This window comes from Mytilus californianus, unplaced genomic scaffold, assembly GCF_021869535.1.
Source record: "Mytilus californianus isolate M0D057914Y unplaced genomic scaffold, xbMytCali1.0.p SCAF_5, whole genome shotgun sequence".
In the NCBI taxonomy this organism is placed as follows: Eukaryota; Metazoa; Mollusca; class Bivalvia; order Mytilida; family Mytilidae; genus Mytilus; species Mytilus californianus.
The window spans coordinates 21,646,166-21,666,817 of NW_026262701.1; the positions used below are offsets into that span (position 1 = coordinate 21,646,166).

The 20,652-nt window shown below is 31.1% G+C and overlaps 2 protein-coding genes and 1 long non-coding RNA gene across 5 annotated transcripts in view; 1 reads left to right on the forward strand and 2 right to left on the reverse strand.

Annotated features, from left to right (window-relative positions):
- The window catches only part of LOC127702692 (neuropeptide-like protein 30), an 84,842-nt gene that overhangs the window by 55,482 nt on the left and 8,708 nt on the right, over positions 1-20,652 (reverse strand). The gene's annotated exons all lie outside the window — the stretch shown is intronic.
- Positions 1-20,652, forward strand: part of LOC127702704 (uncharacterized) — a 119,815-nt gene that overhangs the window by 26,726 nt on the left and 72,437 nt on the right. The window contains exons 1-2 of one of the 3 annotated variants that reach the window (XR_007982541.1): positions 13,976-14,143; positions 15,263-15,462. This is a non-coding gene — a long non-coding RNA (uncharacterized LOC127702704). Of the gene's footprint in view, positions 1-13,975; positions 14,144-15,262; positions 15,463-20,652 lie in introns of those variants that run through there. The other 2 variants (XR_007982542.1, XR_007982540.1) reach the window with 2 other exon arrangements.
- Positions 1-20,652, reverse strand: part of LOC127702690 (neuropeptide-like protein 30) — a 119,255-nt gene that overhangs the window by 14,839 nt on the left and 83,764 nt on the right. The gene's annotated exons all lie outside the window — the stretch shown is intronic.

Consider the following 20,652-nt stretch of genomic DNA (forward strand, 5'->3'; position numbering starts at 1 on the left):
TAGAGGTATGTATCATTGAAAAAAGAACTAAAAATTGGAGAATTCAGATCAACTTAGATCTTTTGTTTTATAGTAATTATGTGTACTTTATCGACTTTCAAAAATGAAAATATATAATAACATCGCATGTTGAATTGATGCATTTATCAAATATTATGACTATTTGTGATGTCCATTGGTATTATACCCATTTTTTTCTCATCTAAAGCTTTGTGATATTTTACCAAAAAATATATTAAAAAATAATTTACAAAATTTAATGTTTTTATTAATTTCGTTTTTTTTTTTTTTGAGGCGGCTTTTTTGGGGGGACATTATTTGGTTCTGAACAAAGTAAGATATTCCATGACCTTAATTAAGAGAGAAAAGGTAAGATAATGCTATTTTTGTCTCTTTTAGTTTTGTCTTACATATTAGCATGAAGTCTTCAGGCTTATTTCATTAAACGCAAAACAGCAAAAACTGTCATAAAAAGCTTCATTTTGATATCTTGTCATAAAAAATTAGATATAAGCATCAGTTCTACCTAAAATATATTTTCCTACATTACTTGGTAAAGAATTCTGCAGTATGATATTAGCCAGCTGAGACTGTGTTATATGGTTTCTGTAATCAACTAGATATGTTGTGATGTTGACCATAAAATCAGATATAGATACGTTTTCATAGATTATAACCTTGTGATAGACAACTTGCAAATCGATATGATTCACAATAATGTATATATATATATATATAAATATATAAATTCTAAATTGAAAACAACGTTCAAACCTATGATTGCGTTGGATAAAAACCGCAATTTCTATACGTGTGCATGTAAAACAAATTTCTTGGTAGAGGGGTCTAAATACAGCACAAACAACAATTTCCAAAAAGACCAAAAAAAGTGAAAAAGTCTATTTTAACAAAACGCATATGACTAACAGGTCGAACAACTGATATTCTTAAACTCTGCTGACTGCCATTGGCGATTGCCAAATAAATTGATCACCAGATCTAACGAAATGGATCTTAATAATTACTTTAACACCAAACAGAAAACAATAAACTTGCGGAGAAGATGGTATACCGCAAACATGAGGTGAAAAAATTTGTACACCATATCCGGATTTCGACAATCTCGTCAGTGATGTTAGGGATCGAAACGGTATTTGGAAGGCCATATAATTTACTTCAATTAAGGATAGACTCTTGAATTTTAAAGAGTCGAAATAGGATGAACGGATCATATAAACCCAAATGAAAACATAATACAAGCCCAAACGAAAAAATATATAAAAGTCTAAATTGAAAACAACGTTCAAACCTATGATTGCGTTGGATAAAAAACCGCAATTTTATATGTATATATATTTATTTCTATTCCGTTATATTTGGAATTTCCCTATTCTATTTCTATCTTTAGACTTGTGGTACAAGTTTGGCTAGTCTGTAAATCAGAAGTGGTCTGATGTTACTGTTGTTTTCTGCACGAATATTTCGAGGGCGGTAGTACGGGTGGGGTTTTATAGGCATATATAAGTCCTGATTACGTTTGATTATTATCGATGTGCTCCAGTAACTTTGATAGACGAAGTTAACGTTAAGCTCTGCATAATATATTACAGTTATGTTTGTATTGATATGTATTTAGAGGACATTGTGAATGTATATAGATGGAATTGTGGTATATTTTTGTAATTTGTAAAATGTTTACAAGATATTAAATGTTGTTTCGCTGAGAAAATAAGAAAGTTACTGCGAGCAAACAAACCTAAATAATGACTTGTCTCTTATTTAGCCATGTATTTAGTATAGAAATGTTTTAAATTCGGACGAATTCATGAGGGAGAATTTAAATATAAATCATACGCATCTCGAACTCGGTAAAAATGTATTCTGCATTAAAATGGAATATTATATTCAGTAAAAGTCTTGATCAGTATATAGTTTCTGTATCAATGTTGCAAGAGTTGTTCTAACAATGTATATATCACATTCTAGAAATTAAGAAATCACATAAAAGTTTTAAAAAACGAAACCATATGTTTTTTTTTTAAATAAAGTTAAGAGGTGTGAAATTCCAAGTGCATCAACATACAAATAACCAACCCTGCCGTGCATTATCAGTGTTTAAATTTAACCATAACGCTTTAATATTAAAGGAAAAGAATGAATGCATCAATGTTTAAGTACTAGATGTACAGCCGGTAAGTATTCGAGTACGGAAAACTTTATGTTTGATTGAATCTTACATGAATCGTTATTCTAAATGGCAAAACTTTAGCCAATACCAAACAGATGGTGTGTGAAATATGAATTATACAAGAAAATTTGACACAAATAATCATGAAGCAAACGCCGTTTTTGCCGGTATCATCTGTTGGTTTTAATAAATTCATTCAGATGATGCACTGCTTTTTAATCAACATAAGACTCTTGTACACACTAGTCTTGCGTTTGCTGTTTCTATCGTAAAATTGTGTGTTCAGTGTCTGATTGTAACCTTAAAACAGTGCATTCAAGTGCTGAATAGTTTAACATATATAACTATTTATTTAGAAGCATTAGATTTCAGCATCTTTGAAAATTCAATGACAAATACAAAATTTAAGTTGTTACTGAGAATGATCAACAACAAACAACTGTTATAACGCGTATTTGACTGACCAGAGTTTAAGCCTAGTATCGTTTATTAGTTTTTGCTAGTTGAAAAGATGTTGCAATATTTATCTAATGGCACGTTCTTTAAAAGGGTCTACCGAGCAATATTTTTCGTGTATATATGGCTATGAACCGATTGACCCAGCTAGTAGATAAGCATCTCCATTTTTGAAGACTCAATTCGCCTAAACTATAATCATTGTAAGGAAATTGAAAAATTGTTTTACTTGAAAATCTTTAGGGTACTGCTATGTTTCGTTCTTCATTTGAATAGCGGTGTAGCTTGTTCGTTTTACTCATTCGTCAGATGTCTGTGTAGTAATATTTGTTGTTCTATTTTGGGGATGTGTTTATAGCTGTATTCATTTTCATATTTGTATTCAAATATAAAGAAGATCTACATCCCTTTTAGAAGAAAACCACTAATTCACAGCCCCATTGATCTACTCATATAATAATATTTTACATAATATCCTATATTATGCCTTTTTCAAGCATTTATAGCTATTTTGTCTAGAGTTCAAGTCATTTCATAGAAAAACTCTACCTTATCCTGACATGTGATGAAAATTTAACATACCTTCCATTACATATAAGGTTGCACTTGTTCCCGGAAGTTTGATAGTACAAAAACAGGTACTTCTGATCTAAGCAACAGGGCAAATATGCCCTCCTATCATGATTTCATATATTTAATTCATTATTCAACAGAAACTTTCAACAATGGTTCTATAGTGATCCAAAGTCCTAAAGCTTTCATTTTATACCAAAATTATCCAAACATTTTTCTTTTTGTCAAAGTTGCAGCTATGCGTATGAACTATTTTGTTTGAATTTATATGTTCTTTGTGAGCGGGCCCGGGCTAGTGGTTCTATACCTATAACAGAACCAAACTTGCTACATTGACTTCTCCTTTCGCCAATAAAATTTATGCTCTATTTCAAGCAAAGAAAAGTACATATATAAAAATAAGGAGATGTGGTATGATTGCCAATGAGACAACTATCCACCAAAGTTCAAATGAAGTGGATGTATGCAATTAAAGGCAACCTCACGGCCTTCAACAATGAGAAAAACCCATACCGTATGGTCGGCTATAAAAGGCCCAGACATGAAAAATATGAAACAATTCAATTGAGAAAACTATTAAAACATTTTACGAAAAACAAATATGACAGACATGAACCAACGACAACCACTGAACTACAGACTCCTGACTTACAACAGGCACATAAAGAATGTGGCGGGGTTAAACATGTTTGTTATCGCAGTTACTGATAGCTAGTTCAAAGCCAATAACAACTAATAAAAACAATCATGTATCTAAGACTAAAATATCAATCAGTACACATCCAACATCCAATGGATTTAGTGTAAAGACGTCTTAAACAATCAGAGAAAAACATGACCTTGTGCAATGCCAAACTATGTGTATCGAAAGGTTGTAGTACCGTGAAAGTACATATGTGTAATATTTAGTATGATTTTAATTTACTTATAACAAAATCAATATTTATACCAATAAAACAATATTAAAAGATTTAATTACAGTGTTGAATAGAAAACCTTTTGGAATAAGTTTATTTAAAGAATTGATAATTTTACCCGGATCGTATCGTATATAAAATGTTTGTCCCAACATTGTTTCTCTTAATTCAAGTTCCAACTAAGTCCTGTCCTAAGTCAGGAACCTGTTGTTCACTGTATGTCGTTTGTCGATGTGGTTCCTAAGTGTTTCTCGTTTCTTGTTTTTTTTTATATGGATTAGACTTATGTTTTTCCTGTTGGAATGGTTTTACACTAGTCATTTTTGGTACCCTTTATAGCTTGTTGTTCGGTGTGAGCCAAGGCTCCGTGTTGAAGGCCGTCCTTTGACCTATAATGGTTTACTTTTACAAATTGTGACATGGATGGAGAGTTGTCTCATTGGCACTCATACCACATCTTCTTATATCTATAAATGGTAGTAACATTTGCGTTGTCCAAAGAAAACTGCATATGGATAATATTATAGTGACCGATATGAGACTTTTTCTATTATCAATAGTAAAAGTATGTAAATATCTACTCATTCAACAATGTTCTTACTTATAAGTCTTTATCTTATCAGAATTTGCTCATAGAATACAGATATAGTGCATGGTGCAAACAGAAAATAATAACTGAGATTTTTGTCCCTCCTGTTTTCTGCAAGTAGGAAAACGAATATTTTTGGTGCACACCACACTTTTCCTGTGTATAAGATTACCTGGATAAACTCAGCAATTTATGTATCTCCTAGGGCTTCAAACGTATTCTTTTTGGTGCAAAACAGCAAACACTGTCAAATTAGCCTCATTTCGATATCTTGTGATTGATATTAGATACTTGTATGATTAATAGATTAACCCAATCGTGTGTAAAATGGCTTTTTGTGAAAAAACTGTTGCTACTCATTTATATGTTGACCAAAAGCTTAGCTTCAATGTCCGTTTTAGGTAAATTACGAAAATTTCGAGATAATTATGACGTCATGGTGACACCACAAATTACCGTTTTCCATTAAAGTGTCAAGATTATATTAACCTGTTCATTTGTCAATTAAACTCAGATAAGTTGAGAGGCTTGATATCTACTTTTTTTTGCGATATCAGGGGCCACATAATTGCTCTTATCCTAGATCTCCTTTGAATGATAGGCGTTATTTAACGAAATGATTTTTCAAGAAAAATTGTTTTCTTTTGCAAAAATTTACACACAATTTATAAAATATTCGTGTTTTGCTGTCTGCAAATCAATGCAACACAACAGTAACGATGGATGGCTACAAACAAAAAGTTATTAAAAGGAAACACAAATAAAAAATTATTTATTCATCATTCATATGCATATCAATATTGATATCTTTCTTGTTTCAGTTCTAATTCAGATAGCCTTTGTTTCCATAATATGATCCTACCCATGGACCGTTATTCCAGCCCTTATTCCAGCCATAACGTCCGTGATATCCATTGTATCCATTATAGCCATAGTAACCATTGTTGTATTGCCATGGTGAATTATATCCTGGATAATAATCCTGAAATAAAGAAAAACAATTAAATTTTGAATCAATTATGATGTAATCGACATACATTTATTTCAACAGTTACGTATATATAGTATGTTTGACAATTAGTGAAAATATTTAAAGAATTGAACTTGATGAACTGCTTTAATAACCCAAGCTTTTACTTACCACTCTGCACGGCAAATAATCCAATAAGGACTACAGCAAGTAAAACTGTGACACTGAATTTATTCATTGCTTTTAAGTCAAGTTTTCTGCAGGGATAAACTGATTGATGAGAAATATTCTCTATTCTGGCTGACAAATCTTTGCGCTTTATATACATTTGATATAGCAATCAACTCACTGCAAATGAAGAGGAAAACACCATCACAAACATGATCCTATTACATAAGATTGAAATTAGAATAAAAAGTTTAGTGTATTACATAATCCGTATTCCTTGTCATGTTAGATGAAAGAATGAATATAAAAATTTTTAAAATACCAAAAAAATTATGAATATGTTAACTTTACGATTCATTAAAAGAAAAAGAAAATCATTATACTGCTGTTGTAATAAGTGACAACCTTTTTCTTTCAAACAAAGGCAATTTTACTGAAAGCATTTCTTTGCTATCTCACCCTATTCAAAATGAGAAGAAAGTTGATTTAAAAACCAGCACTTGTTAAACGGGTTTTAACAGAATTTGGGAAGTGAGATAACTGTGTTGAACCCACGGCTTTTTCAATAATTATTGTTTTCATTGATCTTGCCCATATATAAACTGATTAAAATATATCCATTGTGGGCTATAGCATGACTCCAAAATGACGTCAGGATACATATTCTGTCCAAACGTTATTGTTTTGTTTTAACGGCTCTTTTTTCTTAACTTTAAAAAGTATTTTCGCCTAGAAGTGGACGTTTATTACAAAGTTCTATTCGATCTATCAGAATGTCATTTGTTTCGCGCCTTTAACTTCTTTGACTTAACCATTATGATGCGGGGATACATTTTTACACCTCTAATCTAGTTAAATAGTGGAGTGCTGGCTTAAAAATAATTTGCCACATGGGATTTTTTTTTTCAGGAACTTGGCTAACGATGGCTCTGAATATCTTACATGCACTTTGCAAAGGGGTTTTAACTAAAGTTTCCGTTGCTGATTAACCATTTTATATAATACTTTTTTATGCTTGTCTTTTTTAGAAGACTTTTTCAGTTAAAATGAGATCTGATTATTCAATATCACAAAATTGTTGAAAATATCAAGAAGGGCTATAAATAGCTTGATTCGGACACCACACCAAGGGGCATAATTATCAATGTCCTATCTTCAACATTGCAGACCAGAATTAAAAATCATGACTACATTCTCTTTTTTGTTGATCTTGTATTGCTGATTATTTTTGTCTAACAGTATCTCTGTGTCGTCTATTGTTTTTGCTAAAACATAAAAAGGATTAAAACACACTCCTTTTAAGGGCAATAACTCCTATCAGAATACAACTGACACATTCTATGGTGACCTATTTGCAGATCCTGGCTTGCTGATTATTATAAAAATAAGGAGATGTGGTATGATTGCCAATGAGACATTATGAACCAAAATTCAAATGTAGTGGATTTAAGCAATTATAGGCAACCATACGGCCTCCAACAATAACAAAAAGGTCCCGATATGAAAATAGGTAGTGCAGACGAAGGATTCTAATAAAAACTGTAGTTAACTGGCCCGATAACACAGTTATTTGGTTGTGTTTTTTTTCAAATTTCTATTTATCCTTCATAGTTTTCAAGATAAAAGGCAAATACGCAAACCATTAGAAAAAAGCATGTAGGCACAATAACTCCTATAAGGATTCGTCTGACGATTTCGGTCTTTTGACTTATTTGTGGATCATGTCTTGCTGATCTTGTTTCTTGTATCTAAACAATCTATTTATGGATAACAGTTTTCAATATAATAGACAAAAATGCAAACAATGGTACAAATTGTCATTTCAGGACAATAACGCCAATAAGGAATCGATGTCAGATTATCTGTAGATATTGTCTTGTTAATCAGTTTTGCTCTTAAACTTTTTCTTTATCTGTTATAGTTGTAAAGATAAGAGGCAAAAATAAAAACAAAAATCACTCCTGCAAGACTTCGCCTGACAGATTTGATATAAATAGACAGTATGTAGCTCGCAAAATTTTGAACATTTCTGCCCGTCAGATTTTCCCATTTTATAGTGGCTAAAAAGATTAAACACAAATTGCATTTGCCCCTGTTGTCTTTTTTTCAGCCATGTCGACCATGTTGGTTTGCGGACAGGATCATTTGATACTTTTTGCGTTTAAATTTATCAAGGATGGTTTGAGGCTTAGTTTGGTTCTAATTGGCCAAGAAGTTGAAAGGTGAAGTTATTTGTAAAAGTAAACGCATGACGACGACGGTCAATGACGAACGACGGACGCAAAGTCATGAAAATATCGCACTTGGAATTTTGGACAATTTAACGTAGATTGAAATGCCAGGGTAATCTGGTGTTATTGGTTTTCGTACGAACGAACATTTGTATTTCTTGACGGCTAGTATTCTCTTTATCAAGCCTTATGAGCAGTAAATGGGTTAAAAGAAAAATTTAAATAGATATTGTAAAATAAAAACGAGGATAATTTTTTTGCAATATTTAATGTATTCCTAGAATAGTCAATTCAAGTTTGATACATATTTAACAATGCATTATTTGTAGTGAAGTGAAACCATTATGAAAAAGGAGACGTAGTATGATTGCTGGTGAGACAACTATCCACCAAAGCTCAAATGAAGTGGATGTAAGCAATTATAGGCAACCGTGCGGCCTTCAACAATGAGAAAAACGTATACCGTATAGTCGGCTATAACAGGCCCAAACATGAAAAATATGGAACAATTCAATTGAGAAAACAACCGGCCTTATTCATAACAAAACAATTTACAAAAAAGAATATGATAGACTTGAACCAACGACAACCAATCTAACGAAAACACATGTTGGACGTGGCAGCGTATCTATACATCCCACAAGAAAAAAAACTAAGTAAAGATCGCGAGTACTCGCAGGTACTGAGAGCTAGTTCAAAGCCATTAAACTAATAAAACAAATCATGTATCTAAGACTTACATATTGATAAGTACACATCCAACATCCAATAGATTTAGTATAAAGACGTCATTTACACTCAGAAAAAAACATGACCTTGTGGAATGCCAAAATGTAGGTATTAACAGATTGTACTATCGTAAATGTGCATATGTGTGTAACATTAGTATTTGGTATGGTTTTTATATTACTGATAACAAAATCAATATGTATATCAATAAAAACATTATTCAAAGATCAAATTACAGTGTTGAATTCGTAACCTTTTAGAATAAGTTTATTTAAAGTATTGATAGGTTTACCCGGGTCGTATCTAAATTTCTGGGCTCGTTAAACAACATCCTCGTAAGAATTAGTATGTGTTTTTCCGTTTGAAATAAGTCGTCTACAGATACAGTCAAACTAACACACAAAATCTTTGTATCTATGATAGAATTTAGTAAAAAAGATTATAGTAATTTGTGGTATCGTAATCACTGACTTAATGATCTACCAGTAATACATACATAGATTACACTCATTGAATTTCAAAACTTCACTCGAACACGGGCATAGCGAACGAGTTGTGATATATAAACACCGTAAGACGGTGCCAAAGCAACATCACCGTCCAAAAAAGAAAATTTTAATTTTTTTATAGTAAATTAGGTGTGCTTGATCGACATTTTTTCCAATGTACATGAAAGAAAAAGGTGATTAAAGTACTAGTTTTCTCTTTTTAATCCAAAATGAATACACACGAAATAACATCGCATGTTGAATTGATGCATTTATCAAATATTATGACTATTTTTGTTGTCCATTGGTGTTATACCCAATTTTTTTTTTAAATCTAAAGCTTTATGATATTTTACCAAAAAAATGAAAAAAAAAAATAATAATAATTTACAAAATTTAATGTTATTATTAATTTCGTTGTCTTTTTTGTTTAATGCGTCTTTTTTTTTGTAGAATTGTTTGGTTCTGAACAAAATAAGATAGTCCATGACCTCAAATAAGAAAGAAAAGGTAAGATAATGCCACTTTATTGCTCTTTGAGTTTTATCTTACATATTGGCACTTAGGCTTCAGGCATATTTCATTTAAGGTAGATCGGGTGTTTAAATTTTAGCGCCTTCTGCGCAACATGTTGCGCATAGTGTTGTCAATTGTGCAATCTGTCGTTAAATGTTATCAAAATAATATTGTAACTTATTATTTTTTAATTTCTGTGAAAATTATCAGAAACGTTTTTTAAATAGTATTTTATTCACTCAATCATCAAAATAATAATCTCATTTCAGTTTGATTGCTGCAAATTGTTTACTTCCGTTTATAGCGACCCGCACAACATGGTCAAGAATGGAAAAAAAATGAAAAATAAACTGTGATCGTGATACAGTGGACTGCTTTTTATAAATACTGTGATGTAGAATTGTATATTAACAATATGATCTTCGTCCTGGTAGCGTATGAAGCAATTCAACACAGATTCTGCACAAAAAGTAGACGACAGAAAAAATCTGAGGTAAACAAGTTAATTTTTGATTCAACCATGCTGGATCTATGCGATCACTCTGGTTTTGGAGATTGTGCAGAATACTAAGTTGAAGATATATCATAGAACTAATTATGTGTTTTTACAACTTGCAGAAACTTTCTACACTATTTTAATCATGAACTGACAACTTTTGACATGTTATTTGCCCTTAAATTAAGGAAAGATTGGTCGAACAACCCTTTTATTTTAGATATACACTTGCATATAGTTCCTTTGTAAATCAAAATTTATTATGATTCACTATCTATGAATTAATTTGAAAAAGTATTTGTACATCAATTGAATCAGTTGATAATAATTTTGAAAGTATTATATTAGTATCTTATGCTTGAGTAAGTTATTGTTCAATGAAATTTAGGTCAACATGTGTATATATATATCTAAGTTGATTCCCACACTTTTTTGAAATGGTATTACTCCAATTCTTTCCATAGGCAAGTAAGAGTCAGTATGATTATCAACTGTCATGATTTTCAAATAATTACACTCAAAGGTGTCAGTATTAATTAAAAACAACCCCAGTCTTAATTCACCACAGTTAATATATCATGACCTGTTACGTAATTAAATAGACACAATTTATTACACACCTAACTGAATACACACATTCTTGATCTTAATAGTAAACCTACAAATGTATTAATTATTTTGATCTACACTAATTTAAAATATTCTGTCAATTTTGCTAGCTAGCTGAATGATTAATCAGATGTGGGTTTTTTTTCAAAGAAAAGACAACAAATGAAAAAAAAATATGTAAAAAAAATGCAAGCAAATTTTATTTCACAAGTAAAATCAGTGTCATTATCATCTGACATAAGTCAATAATCAAGTTCTTATTAATTAGTCACACTTATCAAAAAATTGGTTGAAATGATAATCAACTTGCGACTAAAGTCGCTCGTTGATTATCGTTTACGAATCCACTACTTCTTATCAATTCTCTACTACAGAATGAACACCAATTTAGATAAAAAATAGTTATTATTTTCTTTAATTTTTGTTGTTGAGAAAGTGCATTTCCAAGGCCACTTTCTGAAAAATTATTAAGCCAGTTATTATTAATGGCATATAAAAATATATTACTTGTTTGACGATTTCCCTTTCCATTTTTGTCTATACCATTAAATTGCAAATATTTAAAAAAAAAATCTGACAGAGTGTAAGATTATAATATCAATATTTGCATCAGTATTGCGAAATTTTATAGTAAGATTGGAAAAAATATGGTCAGAAAGAATATTAGACTAGCTATGAATATGGCTGGATCACAACATCGACGATGATTTGATTTTTTGTGTTGCTGCCTGCCGTAAGTATAATTTATATCGTATCGTCTGCAATAATCTTACAAATTATGGTCGAAAGATCTCCATCAGGAAGATTCAAAAAAGCAAAAACGTACTTTAGAGCAAATAATTTTATTAACACTGACGACAAAAACTCACTTTCAGACCCCTCTTCTTCTTATCATAATGAAGACACAGCTTCTGAGATGCCTTCTGTACATGTAGAGGTTCTTGTCAATCTTGACCACACATATGCCTTACCGCTGGTACCGCTGGTTTTCATACCACAAAGGGATGGTTAGGATTGGCTTTAGGGGGTTATTTCTCAAACAGTTTAGGAATTAGGGACAAAAATTGGGAAAAAACAAGGGTTTCCTGGTTAATGGACAATTTAAAAGCAGTGTAAGGTAGGTAATACAAAAAAAAATTGAGATTATGACCATATCTTGATGGAAAGAATTTTTTTTTGAAAAGGGGGAGGGGGTTAAAAAAGAAATTGTGAGGGCAATTTTTTTTTTTCATTTCAGATTTCAGAAAATAAAAAGAAAACTTCTTCAAATATTTTTTTTTTTGGGGTCAATTCGCAACAGCATAGTGTATTGCACAAAAGCAAAAAATTGAATAGAAATTCAAATGATATAACCAATTCTAAGTTTATGTGTCAAATATTTAATTACAATCCAAATTCAGACCTGTATCAAGTGCGAATATTGTGTCCATTTTCGCCCCAACTGTTCAGGGTTGGACCTCTGTGGTCGTATCCAGCTGCGCTCAGCGAAGCATTTTATCTACTATACATGCTATATATATGTTCAGACAGAAAGTTTGGGATACACTGGTATCATTTGTAACAACAAACATGCAAGTAACTATTTTTTCTGTATAGCACCGAAACCAACAACAAAAATGTATGAAACAAATTCCTATAATATATATTGACCTATATGTTGTATACCCATTTTGCACTAGTGCAATATACCTTAAAAATTAATTGCGTCTATTATAAACAACAAAACAAAAATAAATTTTATTTTTATTAAGCTTGCTTTGAAAATTTTAATGCAAAATGAGATTCTTTTTTGGACAATATTCCGCATTAATCCTTCAAAAGCTCTATAATACATGTACCATTGATCTCTTTTGGAAAATTTCATAATTTAGTCCTTGTTTATTTTCAAGTTATGTAAGTAGTTATAATTAACCACATTAAAATTTATAAGGAAATTCTGTTCACTCAAAAAGTACCATGTTAAGTTAAAAGGGACATAATCGGGTATATGTTCAAATGAACAGATTGCACACAAGAACACAGTTTTAATAATACATCGAAGATTTAGTTTGAGATCAGTATACCTACCGTCATTACAAATTTGTGAAAAATTACCAGTAATATATATTTTCAGCATATTGATACAAATGTACAGGATAATTTTCAAATAGAGTTAATAGTCAAATTACAGATGCAATCTTTACTGTCATGGTAACAATTTGAATATATATATATATATATATATAAACATGATAGATGAAAGCTTTACTTTTATACAATAGAAAATGAAGAAAAAAAGGAATCACAGTATCTGCAGACACTTGCTGGCAAAAAAAAAGGTTCTGGAAGGGCATATAATAGTTTGTCAGGCATGATATTAATTGAGCTTAAACAACATGAACAAACAATCAGATAATTTATTTTATTATAAAAACTATTTTTCTGTAAAGCTAGATATATTAGGTCATAGGGTCCTATTTTTTTTTTTAATTTCACATTAATACATCCTTAACATTACCATTCTTAACTGTCATACAAAAGTCTCTTGTAGATCTGATAATTTCTCTGCAAATATTTTAGTTAAACTGAATTTTCATGAAACCTTTATATGAGAGATGAGTTTGAAGATGAATTTTGGTTTTCAAATCCTTCTAATTTATAATAATGACAGTTTATTTCCGTGAAAGGCATATTATGTAGATATACACGAAGGAAAACATTTTTTGCCAGAATATTACAAGGGAAGATAATGTTGTGAAATTTTTGAAAGGGGAGACAATTCAGCTTGAAGGTTTTAACTGATTTTAACGAGAAATATAAAGCTTGGACAATAAATGGCAGAATAGACAAGGAGGAGGGTGTTTTCTTCTGTGAGCTTGATCAAAATAATTATAGTTTGGGCTAATGCAGATATTGCTTATTTCTTACAATATTACAATATGGGGCATTTATGTCCTTTCAACTCAAAATTTTATTTAAGCTAGTTTAAATTGAAATAAATAATTTCAGGGGTATCAACATTGATCGCTAAAAATACAGGAGGAGTTGTCCATCGTGCAATAAGATGTCAGCAATGCAGAATCTGTGACAGTGCAACAAAAAGGGGGATTCAGCCCAAAGAGCACAATTGTAAGAAAAAGTGGACAGGCTCAGCAAAGGCTATGGTGCCTGATATGCTAGTTCAGATGGTAATGGATGTGAAGAACAAAGGGATCAACATAGATGAAATTGCAGGTGATGATGATACGACTGGATTCGACAGGCTGAAAAAGATATATCCCCAATCAAACATGATTAAAACCAGTGACAGAAATCATGTCAAAAAGAAGCAGCTCTTAAAGGTTATGAATTCTTTACTAAAGATTTTTTCATTCATGATAGATCAAAACAAAGGTGATGTTGAAGGAATGGAAAATGGCCTAAAAGCTATAGTAGAGCACATGTATGTGGACCACACTAATTGTAATAGATCATGGTGTGGATTTCTTAAAGACGAAGAAAAATATAAGCACAGTAATTTACCTCATGGAAAAGACCTGACGTCTGATTCATTACGGACAGACATGGAGAAGATATTTTTTGGGAATGAGTCAGTCAATCCAAGCAAGCTTGCATCACTGTCAAGCTCACAAGCAAATGAAAACTTTAACAACATGATTGCTGCAAAAGCTCCAAAAGCGAAGCACTACTCCTCATAAGCAAGCTTGGGCTACAGGGTAGATTCTTCTATCTTGCAAAAGAATGAAGGATATGCCTATGTTAGTGAGGTGTAACTATATGCACCTTTTATTAGCTCTTTGAAAAATTTAAAAGATAGATGATCAATGTATACTACAGTCTAAGAGTTACTACTCTGGAAATATTAACTTTAGCAGTTTTTGGCTTTTAATCCCAAACTACTGTAAATTCAGAAATTATTGCATGCATTTATTATTGCGATTTTTGAGAAATAAACGCTACTGCGAGATTAATAACTGCGATTTATTGCAGTGGCTCCGGATTTCCAGGTGACCAAATAATTTAAGCTTCTTGAAGCTTGTTGTTATAACTTTCATTCATTGGAAAAACACTACAAACATTCTCTATGGAGATAATTATTTGAATGGTCTGAGAAAGAACATTTTTTTTTCATATTAGGTGAATAAAAATTTAGGCAGATATATCAACAAAATATATGCAAGATAAATCAACTTGAATGCATGGATATGGAATATTACATCAGTTACGACTTGTCGCTTTATTTACAACTACATCTAAGTTTATATGCTATGTCTCTATTCATATCTTAATCAGTATGAAAAAAACATAATTCAAAAATTTGTCTTATTTTCTTTATTTTATATATCTTTGAAGGTTCATGCATCCATGGGACTGTCTCCTGGAAAGGAAACAAAAACAAAGAAACTCCAGAATCAACATGAAAAGGAACAAAAAAAAAAAAAAAAGGCAAAAACCAAAGAAGCCAAGAGAAGACGTTTCTTCTTAAAGCAGACAAGAACATATGACTTCTAGTAAAGAAATAAGGGAAGGAAAAACTTACGAAAGTGAAATAGGTATATATTAGTACTAAAAAGCCACCATTAATGTTTTCTGAAATATAATATTAAAATAAATCTTACATAATGAACAGAGTTTCTAACATCAAGGGCAGAATCAGGCGGGGGCGTGGTTGGCATGTGCCCCCCTATAATTTGTAAAGTATGGGTTGTCCAAAGCTTAATTTCAATAATTTTACCAAAAAAATCTGCGCCCCCCTCTCCTTGTCATTTTTTTTTAGTTTGCACCGCCCCTCCCCCTTTTTTTTGCCCTGTACCTTAAATATTTCATTTAGTAAGATTCATTTATACTGTTATTATGAACTTTAAAATTGTATTTGGATAAATTGGGACTTTGCTTATTTATAGATTTTAATGTTGAAACCACCAATCTTCATATGTATATGCCTAAATACGATGAGATCTTCAGAATCTTAAAAATGACCACAACTATGCCAATTCAATACACATGTTTTATACATTTGTATGTTATAAATAAATATTAAAAGAATGCTGTCTTGTGTAGGGGGAAAATATAGATATGAGAAGATGGGGTATGAGTGTCAATGAGACAACTCTACATCTAAGTCAAAATTTATAAAAGTAAACCGTTATTGGTCAAAGTACGGTCTTCAATACGGAGCCCTGGCTCACACCAAACAGCAAGCTATAGAGGGCCCCAAAAATTACTAGTGTAAAACCATTCAAACGGGAAAACCAATGGTCTAATCTACTAGTATATAAAATACGAAAAACGAAAACACTTATGAACCACATCAACAAACGACAACTACTGAACATCAGATTCCTGACTTAGAACAGGTTCAAACAATTGCAGCGGGTTTTAATGTTTTAATGGTACCAAACCTTCACCCTTATCTGAAACAACAGTGTAACATCACAACATAGAAAGACACACTATAAAATATCAATTGAAATGGCTTAACTCAATCAAAAGACATATTAACACCAGTGAACATACACTGAACGAATAAATTTGATCTATGATACAATGTAAATACAAAACAAATAAATTAAGGAAAGAATAATTAAAGTAACATGTTATACCGCTGTGAAATGTTAAACAATTTAAGAAAAACAATATCCTTGAACAAAAATATCAGCCATTTGCAATTACTTTAAACACAGGTAAATGAAAATAATTTTGTTGTTAGGTATACATGTACAGTTCAAATAGAGAACGGAAATATTTTTACAAAATAAATAATTTTGATGTTCATAGTACGAAGAAGTGAAAATTTATAGTAATACCAAACACTTATCAAAGCTGGTATAAAGACCAGATATAACCCTGAATAGCATTAAATAACAAAAAAGCATTACAATTAGTATCAACAGGTCAAATAAACAAGAAAGTACGATTTGAGAGTACTCGCAGTTACTGACAGCTAGTTAAAAGCCAAAAACATGCATGTATGTAAATATTTTAGAGACACTTCCACTTCTGGTTCTTCTTTGTGATTACTACAGTCTGTGTGAATTTTTTATTTAAATGTATTGAGTTAATTAAAAATGTTGTTTCAAAATTTAAATAAAAGATATAAGGAGATGGGGTATGGGTGCCGATGAGAAAAGTTAATTTAAGAGGATTACTACAATAGATACTTACTCTATGCAGGGATAAAAATCTGTGGTACATTACATTTTATATTATCTGCTATTTGAATTATACAAGGTGCACAATGTACATGTTAATCCTTCAATAATTTATGATCAAATTATAGGATTAAAACCTGAAGTAACAGACAAGGAGTCCCAGGAGATTCCTGAAATACAAGACATCACAAAGATCTCTTTGAATGAACAAGAGGTTATCAAAGCACCAGTAATAATTTTTGATTTAGAGACAACTGGCCTCAGTAAGTGTAAAATTAACGTCTAATGTTTTAATCTAAGTTTAATTTTGTGATGCACGTCACTTTGATGTGAAAAATGCAAATTATACTTGTACATGAATATTGTATGCATGGTAAAAAAAAGTCCATGAGTTAAAAAATGTTTTGCTTACAGTACATCAACAAAAAATTGTTATCAGCACAAAGCGATTTGTTTATTTTTCAATACAACAGGAAAATTTGAATCACAAAGTTGCGTGCACTATTAAATAGAAACTTTTTGAGTTTATTGTTTGATGTCAATTGGTTTGTCCAGAACAGATTTAGTGTCAAACATGCATCATTTTTCCTTGGTTAGTTGCTGTCTCTTTCATACATAGCCCATTTTCATTATTTATTATATTTTATATTCACCTTGACATGCATGTGTCAATAATAATTAAATGCAAGATTTTGTGGCTTTATAAGTGTGTAAATGTGTATGTATGAAGCCAGATAAAAGTTGTTTTGATATTTCACTTACTCCTTGTCATCAAAGATTCATTTTATTTATTGTTTTATTGTAGGTTGGAAATCTGATATTACCCAATTAGCAGCCTATTCAGAAACAGTGAACTTTAGCACTTACATTTTTCCGTCCCAGGCAATATCCAAAGAAGCATCAGAGGTCACACAAATTTTTGTGAACGGTAATCAGATGTTTCACAACAGTACTGCAGTCCAATACAAGATAGCCCATGAAGCATTGATGAACTTTATTATATTTTTATCAAGTTTCTAGAAAATGTATTCTTGTAGGTATAATATCAAACGCTTTGACACTCATGTGTAATATAACCAATTGCATATTCATAACATGTGGAATGAATTTTGCTTACATGTTTGTGCTTTCTGTGACACCTTAGATTTATTCAAAAGTGTTGTTCCTAGTATGTCTTCATACAGCCAAACATCTCTTGTAAGAGAGCTCTTAGGTGATGAAACTTAAGGTGCTTATAATGCTATACATGACACCAAAGTATTGTACAAACTTGTAATTGAAAGAGGGAATTTTCAGGATAATGTGGTAAAATTTTCATTACCTGATAGTTATCCTTATGATTCACATGTTATCCAAGAAAACTTGAACACTTTTTCTCATGCTATAAATTGTAAAGCAATTTCAAAATCTTGTGCGCTGAAGGCATCAAAATCTAACCTTAAATTGTCTCATTTGAAATTAGCAGCACATCGAGATGGTATGGATGGACTTAAAGCCTTACTTGCTGAAAGGTCTAACAAAGGAAGTGTGATAGTAACTAAATGTACAAGAGTTATTCAAAAACTGTTTGATTTTCTGCATGAAGATTGAAATAACATGTAACAATCAAGTCATGAAAAATTACCTGGTTCTCAGGTTTACCAAATGATACAGGGGGAAGGAATTTTATTATGCCCCAATCATAAAAAGGGAAAGGACCATTTAGATTTACCTTTGTCCTTCCATATATCCTGATCTTGGTTAATTTTTTACCTGCGTTGCAAAAAGCATCATTTATGTTTATCCTTATACATTTGTATGTAATGATATTGGTTCAGTTTATACTACTGGAGTTCAACGGATAGAAAACTTTCGTCAATGTTTTCTTGGCTTTTATGACAGAGAATGCAAATGATTTTAATATTTGTTCTGGGAATGATTATTTATGCTATGGAATACATATTACCTCAATCAATTGAATGCAGACGCAGGTCCTGTCCCAGTATTTGTCTTGTTGTGTATATATGTCTGTTTCCTAGACATATACATGGTATAGCAATGAATCTAGGGTATTTGAGGGTCCATTTTACACCAAATAAATTTTAAAAAAGCCAACATTTTTTAATTTTTAAAAAGTTTTGCCAAATTAAAAAGAAATCATTTGAACCATAAACGTGATAAAGTTTACATGAGGTAGAGTCTGAGGATCAAGAAATAAATTCTATTTGGTTTAAATAAGAAGATTTATGATGATGTAATTTCTAATGGCTGTTTTATAGTATAAAAAAATATGCTTTGTATTTGTTGGAAAATGTCAAATATATCCTCATTTCCTGATGAGAAAATAAATAATCGTACATGGTTCAAATTTGTTGCCATTTTTTTCATTTCAGAAACACACAATATGAGTGTGACATGTGTGATCTGATCAACATTACTAAATTCCTTCCACACCGACTGAAGGATACATATCCAAACTTATCCAGTGTACTATAGTCTGTAGCTGTTACTCAAAAAATTAATTGATCACAGAAAATTATCATTTTTTTCCCATTTCAAAACTATCTATTCAATTATATTCAAGATGGATCTTAAGTCCCCCTTTTTGATGTTGTTGAAGGAGTGATAAAGATTGTTATGAATTCGTCGAGTAATTATATAAGAAACTGGATAAGTGCACTGTAAACCTGGTTTTACCCACAAATTGCACATGCAAATGTCATTACACAGTCAGAAGTAAGATGGTTGTCTACGGTTTTGACAATGCGTCCACTTATTTCCCGTAAAAGGATATACCAAAAATTGTTTTTATGAAAATGCAATACAAGCTCTAGCTTCACATGTCAATACTAAAAATATCAATTATTGACCTTGGGTTCAAAGGTCAAGGACACATGCAGTCCTTATAGCACATGACCTACCCTCATTTGATTATACACATACATAACAAACTTCATATTAATATATATAACAATGCAAACAAAATTGTTGACATCCAATCAATCATGCATACTTGAAATATCAATTATTTAACCTTGAAGCCAAATGTCAAGGCTTAATTGCTAGCTGTCATGATGGTATATAACAAGCTGTCCCATGGTTTTACAAAAACATACAATACATCATTGATTTATCTCAAAAGACTAAAATGTTAAGGCTCGCACAATTAACTACAGGTTTATAATATAACACTTCGTAAGTTCAATTATTTGACCTTGAAATCAAAAGTCAAGTGAAAAATGTGGTCTTTTTGGTACACAACTCACCCTCTCAATATTAGACACTAACATACCAAATTCCATTGATATATCTAAAGAAACAAATAAAATCTGAACAAGAAAAATAGTAAATCTTCAAATTTATTCAATTTATGAATTAAAAGTTAACTCCCTTTTTTGTCTATTTTCTTGTCTCAATTAACTCGTATCTTTCTTATATGGACGGTGACCTACCATTTTTTTTATTTTCAACTTTTAAATTAACATTTGGAGAATTCAATTACAAAAAATAAAAAAATTCTATGGATTAGAAATGCCACTTTTTATTCAATAAATGTATCAAATAACGTTTTTTCCTTCATTGTCTATATGAAATTTGCGTCAAAATGTTCAT